This window comes from Rutidosis leptorrhynchoides, chromosome 7 (genome assembly GCF_046630445.1).
Source record: "Rutidosis leptorrhynchoides isolate AG116_Rl617_1_P2 chromosome 7, CSIRO_AGI_Rlap_v1, whole genome shotgun sequence".
Classification (NCBI taxonomy): Eukaryota; Viridiplantae; Streptophyta; class Magnoliopsida; order Asterales; family Asteraceae; genus Rutidosis; species Rutidosis leptorrhynchoides.
The window spans coordinates 263764100-263777953 of NC_092339.1; the positions used below are offsets into that span (position 1 = coordinate 263764100).

The 13854-nt window shown below is 36.8% G+C and overlaps 1 long non-coding RNA gene across 1 annotated transcript; it reads left to right on the plus strand.

Moving 5' to 3' along the window:
* Nucleotides 1-5276: 5276 nt before the first annotated feature.
* On the plus strand, nt 5277-8970 carry LOC139857788 (uncharacterized). Its single transcript, XR_011762696.1, has 5 exons — nt 5277-5585; nt 5692-5899; nt 5978-6018; nt 6243-6310; nt 8680-8970. It is a non-coding gene; the product is annotated as an uncharacterized lncRNA (long non-coding RNA).
* Nucleotides 8971-13854: the final 4884 nt, after the last annotated feature.

Sequence of the window (13854 nt, forward strand, 5' to 3'; positions counted from 1 at the left end):
ATAACCCAAACTAATCTAATATAACACTAATCTATAATTTATATATATATATATATATATATATATATATATATATATATATATATATTATATATATATTTATTTATATTATACTACGGAGTATTATTATTATTATGTTATTTAAACTCGCAGAATTCGTGATCTTTTATAGGCATTTTGATTTCTGACAGCTCCGCGAGTCGTGAAGTTTTAAGCCTTCAAACTCCGAGAGTCGTGGAGTTTGAAAATACAGCTCACAAACTTTTGGCTCCTAGCTGGTCGACATAATAAATATATAAATATAAAATATAAATAATTAATATAATTATTTATATATTATATTATATTCTTGTGCATAGTAGACTTGTAATTTTTGGTCCATTGCGTCGGGCGTTGATAGTTGGCTCGTGTACCGGTTCCGGATTCTCGAACGTCCTTTCGTATAATTTAATATCTTGTACTTTGCGTTTTGTAACTTGTATTCTTGTCATTTTTAGACGTTTTTCATCAATAAATTGAACCTTTTGAATTGTATCTTGTACATTTGAGCTTTTTGGACGTTTTTGTCTTCAAATCTTCGTTTTTGCCTTTTGTCTTCGCACTTATTTATTTAAACAATTACAATAAAAATATAATACAATTACATATGAAAACCTATTATTTAGGAGGGATATTGCTATGAAATATATGTTCCTTTTTAGCCTTATCAGGCATCTTAGCACATCAATACTTCACTCCGGGTGGTGTCTTAACACATCGACACTTCACCCCGGGTGGCGTCTTAAAACATCGACACTTCACCCGTCACATTACTTTGAGTGGTGTCTTAGCACATCGACACTTCACTCGTCACGTGAAATGTGGTGTCTTAGCACATCGACACTTCACATCTCACGCTACAACAAATAAATACATTATATACCTACGCATATAATTATTCCACTCACCTCAAAGTCTTTTGTAAAGGATAACCGAGCTTGCAAACTTCAATGTAACGTACCTATTACATTATGCACATAATCAATCACAAGATCAAGTTGGTCAACCAACTCACTCACCATTCTAGTGTCATTTTGACCCATGGTGCAATACCGGCCCATTTGCACACTTAACCATAATATTGGGTCAACTTCGCCAAAAACCCTAACTCTAGCCATTTATGGTCTTAATACACATATAATCACAATGTTATCGCATTTTCACCCTAACAAGACAACTTAGGTCATCAAAGACCCATTTTACCCATTCGAGGTTTCCACACCCATTCGGGTCACCACATACCCAAATAACACCCACTTACATAACATTTAGGTGTGCTAGTAGTTAACTAAACAATTTAAGACTCATAAACACATTTAGCATTTCAAAACCCTAGGTTAGTCATCCTTTGAGTCTTCATGACCCAACCTTACCCAAAAATCCCCAAATCACTAACAAATGGGTTTTATACACATCACTAACCCAAACCCTAACCCTTAAACAATTAATAGTAAGGAAATCAAGGTTAAGACTTACCACTACAATCAAAATGTAGCTAGTGGGGAGATGAACAACTTTAATGCTCGAGCTCTAACCCGAAACAAGCTTCTTCTACTTAGATTTGAGCTTTCTCACACTTGAATAACTCTCTCTCTCTCTAGAATTTAAGTGGAAGAGGTTTGGGTGGTTGTAAATGGAGTAAATGAGGCTCTACAAACTGATCTAGGGCCTTAAAGTCGTCCACATTATGAAATTACCAAGTTACCCCTTTTAAATATCCAAAAACACAAAAGCTGGCTCGCCAGCTAAACTGGACGGCTTCCAGAATTCTGGACGGCATCCATCCCTTCATACTGGGATGGCGTCCCACTCTGTTGGACGGCGTCCAACATAACTTGGAAAAACAGGATCTTACATATTCTTCCTTTTTAAATTAATGTATCGTAACTAAGTTATTATTATGCTTATTTGAGCCGAAGTAATCGTGATGTTGGACAAAATATTAAGATGGGGTTATTGGATTTTGTACCATAATTAGGGTTTGGACAAAAGACCGACACTTGTGGACATTAGACCATGGACTATTAATAGATGGGGGTATTGTCTAATTGAGCGACAACTCATTGGAGTCTGTCGAACCTATCTTCAAATTAGTTAATCTAATAATTATTAAATGATTATGAATGTCCTATTTAGTGACGTTTATACGGCATCTTTTACAATCATTTAATTAATTACTCGGGTTGGGTAATTTATTATTCATTTTGGCCAAGTGAATAAATTAATATATCATGGACTCATTAAAACAGGGGTGGATTACATACAAGGGTAATTGGTGTAATTGTTAACAAAGTATTAAAACCTTGAATTACACGCAGTCGATAACCTGGTGTAATTATTAACAAAGTATTAAAACCTTGTTACAGTTTGAATCCCTAATTAGTTGGAATATTTGACTTCGGGTATAAGGTTAATTTGACGAGCATTTTATAATTATGACCGATAGACTATTATGGACAAAAACCAGATAGGTATCAAATAAACCAGGACAAAGGACAATTAACCCAGAGTAATAAATTAAAATCAAAACGTCAAACATCATGATTACGGAAGTTTAAATAAGCATAATTCTTTTATTGTATTTCTCATCGTACTTTTAAATACTGTCATTTAATTTATCGCAATTTTATTTTATGCACTTTAATTATCGTCATTTATCTTTACGCTTAAAATATAAAATCGACAAACCTGTCATTAAATGGTAAAACCTCCTTTTATAATAATAATAAACACTTATATGTGTGTGTGTGTGTGTGTGTGTGTATCGTTGTTAAAAATATAGTACGTAATCAATCAGCTCCCTGTGGAACGAACCAGACTTATTAAAAACTATACTACTCTACGATTAGGTACACTGCCTATAGTGTTGTAGCAAGGTTTAGGTATATTCCATCCGTAAATTAATAAAACTTGTGTAATATTTCGTCGTATTTCATAGTAAACAATAATAGTATTTCGTACACCTCCGCTAGCACATCAGTAATAAAGAGATTGTTGATGGTGTTCTTTTCGCAAATGAAAAGGAGGATTCTAGTGTAGATGAAAGTTGGGAGCATTGTCTTTCGATAGAAGTTGATGATTCGGTTGGAACTTCTCATGGTGAAGACTCTTCACAAATTTCAGAATCAAGGAGTTATAATGTTGAAAATGGAGTTGAAAATGGAGAAGTAGGTGACAAACCGGAGGAAAAGAAATCAACAAAGGAGAAAAGATAACCCGGGCATTTCAATGATGATGAGATGAACATCAACAAGGTATTTACATGTTTATCTTCAGGTGGCGTTTCCGAGGAACCGACAAGTTTCAAGGAAGTAAAAGATTCTCCGGATTGGAGAATAGCAATGCAAAAAGAGAATGGTGCATTGGAGAAGATAGAAATGTGGGAGTTTGATAAGAAGCCGGAAGCAAATAATTCGGTTACTTGTAAGTGGGCTAACCTCTTGAAGAAGAACTCATATGGAACCATTAATAGGTTCAAGGCTCGGTTTAGTGATGATCTTTCGGGTCATTGTAGAATGAAGAATCTGGGGAAGATTGGTTGTTTTCTAGGGGTGGAAACCAGTAAGCTAGAAGACGGGTGTTTAATCTCTAACAAGGATTATGCAAGAGGTATCTTGGAGCATTCCAACATGGGGGAGTCAAGACACATGACAACTTCAATGGAACCAAACCTCAAGCAAAGGAAAGATTGTGAAAAGGAGCCAAAAGAGTTTACTTGGTTAAAGGGATTGATTGGTGATATACTTCAACAAGTATATGGTGTTGTCAAATTGAATTGTGACAATGGAATTGCAATCAAGGTAGCTTCGATGCCTATGTTTTGTTCACGTGTTAAGCATATAGAAATGCTTTGTTGGTTTATTCGTGAAAAGGCTCGTAGCTGGGATATCAAGCTCATAAATGTAAAGACGGATGATGTCTTTACTAAAGCTTTGATGAAGACCAAGTTTCTAGAGTTTCTAGAGGTGGTCGGAAAGGTTAAAATGGTTGATCGAAAGTTTTCACCAAGGGGGAGTGTTAAAATATTGGTACAAACTCAAAGTGTCACTAAAAGTGCACCTCAAAGCGCCACTAAAAATCAACCTATGTCTTGCGCGAATTTTGCAGATTTCGGTATGCGTGAAATGGAAGAATGCGGCGCATCCCTTCATAGATGCGGCGCATCTATGCATCAAAATGTGCCGAATGTTTTTGATGCGGAGTTTCAAGGGGATATGGCGCATTACCACAAAGAGATGCGGCACATCTCTAAGTGATGCGGCGCATCACTAACAGATCAGCAGATCTGGACAGGCTGTTAAAGTTAACCCGATTTCTTTTGTTTATTTTGGTGTATTGCTTTCTTGTTGGCATACTTTTGCCCATGTTATGTGATTTATTTTCACATGTGTGTTAGGTATCATCTAGCTTTAATAGGTGGCCTAGTTGGTGTAGTTATGATTATGTTATTGCTTTGTTCTAGTATTTAAGAAGGTTAAATGTAACCATTTAAATTAAGGTAAACCATTTAAAATACACATTTAATTTGCACATTCCAAGTTCATATTTTGTTTACTACACTTCTATTTTAGCAAGTTATTTGTTGTCATAGGGGTAGGGACCCAGAGCACGGTAGTTCCACCACCTAGTCTTGAACATGTAGCCATGATTATGCTAGGTGAGAAGTGTTATGATATTTGGAGGTTCGATTGCACGCACTCTCTAGCACAAGTTTTCTTGTCTATTCTAATCTAATATTTGGCTATAATGATGACATCATTAAAAAGCCTTAACCTTCTTTAAAAAAACTCAAAAAAAAAAAAAAAAAAATTTAGCCCATCTTATGATGTCATAAAGGATTTTTTAATTATTTTTATGTGTTTTATTAATTAATAATAATGTTACAAAAAAAATAGAAAAAAAGTTCAAAAATAAAATGCACACAGCTCAAAAATCACGCCTCTTCTTTAAGGGAGTTGATCCGTACACTACCTTGTTTTTGTCATACACCACCAAAATAATTATTTAAACAGTTTTACCCTTCTTTTGAGAAGTTATGGGGAGTTGGTGGTGAACAAAAGGAAGGGTAAAAATGTCCAGAAAATTTATTTAATGGTGTATAGTAAAATAGAGGTAGTGTACGGATCACCTCTCGTTCCTTCCGTTGCTCTTTTTAAATTTGCTAGCTGACCACTTCACATAATAGAGAGTATTGAGCAGCTCTCTTCATTTACTTTATTTCCTTTTTTTAAGTCTTCCACATTCAAGTTTCAAGTTTTATTCAACCTTTTTCTTTCATACAGTCTAATTCAAAAGCCTCACAACAAACCACCACCGCTTCCTTCTACAAACACCACCATCACTGCCATCATCATCTAGAGGCACCACCACCGGCTGCTGCCATCTACATCTGCCCCTAATCTTAAGGCCGTGAAAATCGATTGAAGAACTGATGGCGGGTTTGCAAAATCGAGTTAAAATTGATTGAAGATTTAGGTTTTGTTTATGCAATTACAATTTCATGATTTATTTTTTTGCAGGCATATGAAATGGATTTATTGAGCCAGGTAATGAAATAATCAATCTAATCTACTGATTATTTTCAACTTTTACATCTAGAAATCAAAGGTAAGTAGCACATAATTGTTCATTATTTGTTTTTCTTTTGAGTAGATGAAGCTACAAGGTTTGATATTTGTTCTCCAACTTCATCTATAACTATGTTGATAAGTGATGTGCTTTACATTTTACGGTGGTGTGAAAATCTAAACGATATGTATGTGTACTGATATGTACTGCATACCAAATGTTCGATGAAATGCCTCAATGGTATCTATTCGATGAAATACCAAACGATATGTATTGCCTCTCCATTTACCAGGTATCTGTTTTCTTCGATTTCATCTAAGGGTCTATCTCAATCTCATTATTTGTAACCCTTTTTCATGTGTATATCTAGAGGTAGTGACGCTTATGGCAAAGAAAGTGAAGACGGAAAATGTAAGTTTCATTTTTTTCAGTAAACCATCATTTTGTTACAATTTGTTACAATTTGGGTTTTTCATTTGTTAGGTTTTTGAATATACTTTGACGATTAAATGTGTATATAAAATTTGGGTTTTTCATCTGTTGGCATGTTTCCTTAGTTTATTTAATGATCTATTGGTATTCGCAACTAGACTTTTTATAACTTGAAAATGTTTTTTTTTTTGTCAAATTTGCAGGTTCATAGTGGAGGTGTTGGAACTATGCTATAAAACTAGGAGCTGGGACACTCTACCATCAATCAAAGGTAACAAATACTACTAAGATCATAGAGTTAGGTGGATAATGGATAAGTATCAACGACATGTTTCAAAAAGTGTAGATTTGGCTAATGTTTAATTGGGAATTATTGAGCTTTCATCTTGGTTTTGGTTTAATTGGTGGGAGTCATCATATCACTTTTAAACTTATTGGTGTAGGAGTTAATTATGGCCTAAAACAAGAAATCACATCTCTGTTCAACATGACTAGAATACAAAATAAGCCTAATAACTCAAATGTCTTTGTATAGAGATTGGCTATATAGTGCAGGTATATGTGTTGATAGATCAAACTTTTGGTTTGAATTATTTTTTCTGTTTATTTTATTTTATTATTATTTTATTTTTGGTTTGGATTATATAAAATCATACTCTCCATTTATACCATATTTTGCTAATAGATAGATTTATACATTTGAACTATTTAGCTTTGAATATAGTGTAGACCCAATTATGATTTTTATATCTGAGTTGTTTTGAATATAATGTAGACCCAATTATGGTTTTATATCTATGTTGTTTTGTTGACGAAATTGCTCTACACATTTGCTAATATTTTTTGACAAATTTCCTATGCTTGTGCTAGCAGCTTTAATATCATTTTAACTCAAAGGATACAAGATGACATCCCATGGTGCCTAATATTCGCCGACGATATTGTATTAGTTTCGGATTCCCAGGATGAGCTTAACAGAAGGCTAGAGCAATGGAGGATCGCTCTAGAATCAAATGGCCTACGGATTAGCAGACTTAAATCGGAGTACCTTAGATGCGATTTCAAGACGAGCGAAGAGGAACAAGAGGATATAGTGGATGTCCGAATTGGGGATCAGACTTTACCTCCACGAGAGTCCTTTAGATATTTAGGCTCGATGCTTCACAAATCGGGAAGGATAGATGAGGACGTGGCGCATCGTATACGGGCAGGATGGTTGAAGTGGAGGGGAGCGAAAGGGGTGTTGTGCGACAAGAAGATACCCCTCAAATTGAAAGGGAAATTCTACAAGGTGGCAATCAGACCAGCCATGCTGTACGGATCAGAGTGTTGGCCAATGACGAAAGCCCAAGAGAGGAGGATGGAGGTGGCAGAAATGAGGATGCTTAGGTGGACGTGTGGCAAGACCATGCTTGATATGATACTAAATGGAGTTTTTAGGGAGAACTTGGAAGTTGGGAACATAACCAACAAGCTGAGGGAAGGAAGACTTAGATGGTTTGGGCATGTTATGAGGCGCCCACTTTTAGCCCCGGTTAGGAGAGTCAAGACCCTCGTTGTTGGGGGCGTAAGGAGAAGGGGTAGACCCAGACGTAGGTTGGAGGATAGATTGAAGCTTGACTTGAAAGAGCTTCTACTGACGGAGGACATGACTTTTGATAGGAGCCTGTGGAGGAGTAGAATTAGTGTAATTGAGTAGGACTCTTTTTCAGGCATATTAGAACTAATATAGGCGCTAGAGTTTTTTTTTTTTTTTTTTAACTATATAATTTATAGCTACACTATATATATATATATATATATATATATATATATATATATATATATATATATATATATATATCCCTTTACATGGTATCTGTTTTACCTGTATAGCCGTATATTGCATCTCGGTATCTAGGTGTTTCTGTTTATGTATGTATGTATCTAAGTGTATAAATATGTCTGTATCTATATGTATACATGTTTAGTTATACGTATTTTTACATGCTTTTGTGTGTGTGGGAGCATATATATATATATATATATATATATATATATATATATATATATATATATATATGGGGGTTGTGTGACCTTTTTTTTTTCTTTTTTTTTTCTTTTCTAGAATTTACTTATTACTGCGCATTATTTTTTTCATGCTATCTGTCATACTGTTGTGCATTACTGCTATTTGTGTTTTCTTTTTTGGCTTCTTCGTATGGGTTCATCTTCCTAGACGCACGTAACGCTTACAGGTAAGTATGCCCGCACTTTCTCGTTTTATTGAGCTTTCCTGGCCGGTGGTCCCTCAGGAAGCAATCTCTTGGCTCTCGAGTAGAGGGTGGGACGATCTTATCTAGTCGTGGGTTCTATACCCGCGGGTGGAGTAGTGACTTCCCTCTAATCTAGGGTTCGAGGAATGATTGTCTACACTCCACCTCCCCCATACCCTACACTCGTGGGATTGGGTATTGTTGTTGTTGTTGTTGGTAACACTTCCTTGCGATGTAATTTTTTAACTGTCTTTCATATGTAATTGAATCTAGGGTTTTGGTTATAGATTAAGCTAATACTTGAATATGTTAAGTTTTAGCCATTGATTTTTCTGTTCGATGTAATAAGCTAATTAAATAATGTGTGTTTTTGTATGTGGAACAGATAAAGTATTTCCAAATTTTATATACTTGGATAATGTTGATGCTGAAGAATCTGATATGCATATACAGAAAGTTGTGAGTACAGGCTATGTTAACTATGCAATGAAGTATTCTACACACCTTCTCAATCCTTATAGTACCTGTCATTTTTTAGTACTACACAAGTTTTTCATGTGTTGTAATATGCTATGGGTATAAATCTGCAAATTTTCTTGAAACTTTATACAACTGTACTGATTTTATATTGCAAACTACAGTTTGTATAAGGGTACTTGGTGTGGACTAATTGGTTGAAGGTAAAAGTTTCTTTTGATGACATTCTTTTGTAGTATTTTCATGTAGGTTTTATGTAGTATTGTCATTTATATGTTTTGCATATATTGTTTGTAATATTACATTATGAGTACTTTTTATTGGATGCTCTGATAATATTTCTCGAGGTATATTGTTAGTCATTTTAAACGGTTTGTTTTAATAAACCCGTGATACCACATGTCTGTTCACTAGTGGGACCCTGTAAAGGGTAAACACAAGTAGTGTTTTTTTTTTTGGAATGGCGGCTAGGAAGAAGCCAAGGGAGAAGATTACAAAGACTCTAGAAACCATAAGTTCCAATTAGAAAAACTTGATGACCTATGTTTTTAAGCCAATTAAAAGAAAATAAACGTAAAACACAGGTAGTGTACTCGTAAAAATAGAAAAAAAAACAGTACATCTTTTGCACAATAGTCTACAAGTTTAATCTTCTGAACACAACACAGACATCCCGCACGCCTATACGCTTTTAGTAGCTAAATTAGAATTGTAATCTTCATAGTGATGTCATGCTGAAAAACTATTCAAACTACTTAATAGAAAAGAGCCATCACCACCATAAAAGCTTAGTTTATATATATATATATATATATATATATATATATATATATATATATATATATATATATATATATATATATATATATACCACCATCCGCTGAATAAGGACTTTTAATAAATATAAAAATAAAAATAATAAGTGGTAACAGTAAGTAGTCCATACTAATGTATACATGATTTCTTTTTTGTGAAAATTGATATATTACAATTTCTGTTTTTTGCCAAAAATAAAAAAAAATAAAAATAATGTATACATGATGAAGACATAAAATGATGTTAAAAAATAAATTTTTTAAGATTATTATTTAAAAATATTATGCAGTATTTATTTAAGTTTATATCAAAACGGTAAAATATATATACCAGAGCAAGTGATACGCAGTATACAACTCGTAATATGTAACAACCCAACCCGTTAACCATCCGTAAAAGTGCCATAAAAAAAAAATTTGAGAGCCAGTTGATCTGGACGGCGTCCAGTTGTAAAAACCAGGACGGCGTCCAGATGTGCTGCCAGATTCTGATCAGTTTTACGTTTTACACACGGGTGAAAAACCCGCTTCCCGACACTTTTAAACCAACACACTTTCACAATATATTACAATAGGTTAAACTAAGAGTTTTTCATAATAAAAACCGAGCTTTACGACACCGGACCCACATCGACCCAAAATACCACAAGTGACTATTTCGACCCATTAGTTTATACAAAACATAGACCGAGCATGGGATTGGGGACACGCTACCCAATCCTAAACAAATCCAAAAGCAAGTCTTCTAAAGCAACTACGCAAGTCCACTAGTCCCCGCGCTTACCCGAGCCACCGCATCTATGCAATCTATAAAAATGTAAACAACGAGAGGGTAAGCTAACGCTTAGTGAGTGAAAATATACTACATACATATATATGTATAAAATGGACACGCCACAATAATAATCAAATAGCGCATACCGAAGCATCCAAGTATAAGGCAAGCTAAACCTAGCATCCCATACGTTCACTAAGCACAAGCTAACAACACCAACAATATAGTAAGTTCGCAAACAACGTTGCGAACAATGCCAATAAGCTACAACCAGAAGGTTAGCTACATCACGTCAATACAACATTATACGTATACAATATATATATAACAACGCGTAAAACTCCCAAGGTTAACCATAACGCTATGGTGCTACCGGCTCGTGGTTCACACCATACGCAATTGAGTCATACTCTTTTATAGTGCTACCGGCTCGTGGTTCACACTCGATGCTACCGGCTCGTGGTTCACATCAATTATTTTATAGTGCTACCGGCACTTGGTTCACACTCGATGCTACCGGCACGTGGTTCACATCAATTATTTTATAGTGCTACCGGCTCGTGGTTCACACTCGATACTACCGGCTCGTGGTTCACATCCTATCACACACACACATTATGGCACTACCGGCTCGATGGTTCATACCATAACATTCACAAATAAATACGCCATATACACATACGTATAATTATTCCACTCACAATACTACCCTTCGCCATTGGGGTTATATCTAAGTCCGCATCACAATATTAACCCTTAGCCATTGGGGTTATATAATCCACATCATACCGCGTGTGATAATGTACACACAAATTGTGTACCCCGCCAAAGGTGGCCAACCAAAACGCACAACCGTGCTAATTGGACCTATACACAAGTCCATCAAATCCACCTATATGTGAAGTGAGCTCTATAACCAAGAAACACTTCACCCCGACCCGCACCCATCCTACACATACATATGCACATAGGATATTAACACTCACTTCGTCGTCTTGATGAATGCTTTCGAATAATCCGCAACGCGCCAATGGAAAGTACCTATTCCATTATCACAAATACAATAACACGATTAGGGTTGACTTACAAACCAACCCATATGACACTTAGTGCAATTTCGACCCAAATGCACTTCCAAGTACAAACCGCGCCCAAAACTAACCAATAATCACTAACACTAGTGAAAATGGTCCTAACACACCAATTAAACTCGAACACAAGTGTTAAACAAGTGTCATACACATTTTGACACCAAAACCCTAGTTTTGACCCATTTCAAAATTAGTTAACCAAACTCACCCAAAAGAGTTTCAACACTTCCATAGTCACTAAACCTAGTGATTAAACTCAAGATCAAACCCTAATCAAGGCTAAAACGTCAACCAACCCAAAACCCTCCAAGTGACAAGATTAACAAGTCACCATGAACCTACTTCATCATCTAAAAGGGTTTCACAACAATCTAGCTCAAAACCCTAACTTGAACATCAAATCTAACAAATGAAATTCGGAGTTTGAGCTTACCAATACCACCACAACGTAGCTAGGAGCGAGATGAATAACTTTAGAACCCGAGCTTTTGCGAGAATCCGACTCCTTCTTCTCCAAATCCACCTCTCTCTCTCTAGAACTTCTCCTCTCTCTCTAGATAATGTTGGGAGTGTTTGTGAGGATGAAATATGATCCACAAATGACCAAGGAACCAGCCTTGAAGGCTCCAAACCGGCATCTAAGTGATTTTACCATTTTACCCCTTTTAAAATAATTAAAACAGCTGGCTCGACAGACCGTTTGGACGGCGTCCCAAACTTTGGTCGGCGTCCCACCTTTTGTTGCTGGACGGCGTCCCCCCCTATCGGGACGGCGTCCCACCTTTTGTTGCTGGACGGCGTCCCTCCTATCTGGACGGCGTCCCAACCTACTGCAAAATCAGAAACAAAAACAGGGTGTTACAACTCTCCCCCACTTAGAATCGATCACGTCCTCGTGATCCTCGTCACTTAACCAAACGGACCACACTCTACGGTCCTCAACATAAGTCCCAATCCGACTTTCCTAGTCAACTCTTCCCAAGGAATCACCTTTAACAACTAAAATCGTCTCCCGCGATTTATCAAACCCACTATCCGAACACTAAAACCATGCTCACTCCCTATCATCGGGAAAACTCAACCAATCTCGGACCGAGATATCAACCCTTCAGCGTACCATTACAGGTACAATGCTAGAAGCAACCAAGTCTCAATCCTAAAGTCAACAATCCGAAATGATGAAGACCGAACCACATGAATCCTTACGGATTACACTTACCACTAAACATCCTTTGTAGTGCGCAATACAACCAATACGCCACTATCCTAACATCATAAACAACGGCTAAAACCAAAAGCGCCCAAAACGACTATGGCAATGCTAATCCTAAGGTGTACAAAATCGGCTATTGTCACACCCGTGACAACATGTGAGCGAAACACGGCTATCGCATCACAAATCACACCACACGGTCCTCACGACCCCACCATCGGCTTATAAAACAACCGATAGTTCCCACAACACAACTCAAGAATGGTACTCTCATTTCCCACCGGTACTCGCATTTCCCGATAATGTTATGCCATGCCGACGTAACACTACTCTCCTGATGAAGTCAGCGGACCCCGAAGGCCATGCTTCACCAATCTCAACACCGGATGAAGTCAGCGGACCCGAAAGTCATGCTTCACCGATATATCACCTCGCTCATGATGAAGTCAGCGGACCCGAAGATCATGCTTCACCAATCGCATACTCCCATGATGAAGTCAGCGGACCCTAAAGGTCATGCTTCATCAATCACATACGCACTTTCGGCCTCAAACAACGAGTAGTGCAACATCGCGCTCTGTTACACTATAGTGAACCCTAGCGGATACCACTAACCATCCACAATCGAGCAAGAACCACCTATATCGAACATAGGTACCAAACAATAATTCTCCAAAAGAGAACCCGACTCACACACATCCCTTAACCGAGGGATTTTACCTTGCTCACCAAACACGTCCATTATCTCTCAACGAGATTCACCAACATACCACCTCAGTGATAATTTACAAATCCAATATCATAAGTACAAGTTAACCAAAATTGTACTCTACTACAAATCGACCCAAACTGTGTCTCGACCAAATTTTCGGATCTACCAAAAGCATCATCCGAAATCTCACACTAAAACTTCCTCGTGCGGGAGTGTAACTCCCCCACTTGGAACTACGTTCCAATATCCACAACTCGTACAATGCTACCAAAGGTAGACTTTACCAACAATTGGGTTCACACGACCCATCACTACATCTTGCTCCAACCTTGAGCATACGAAGGATTTTAACCAATCCTTAAAACCTTTCGAACGAAAAGTGCACCACAAATTACACAAACCAATACCCTCGCAATCGTCCAATTGCTTTAGTTTGTCAACTTCCACTTACTCACTCATGTACCTGAGGGTTTCACT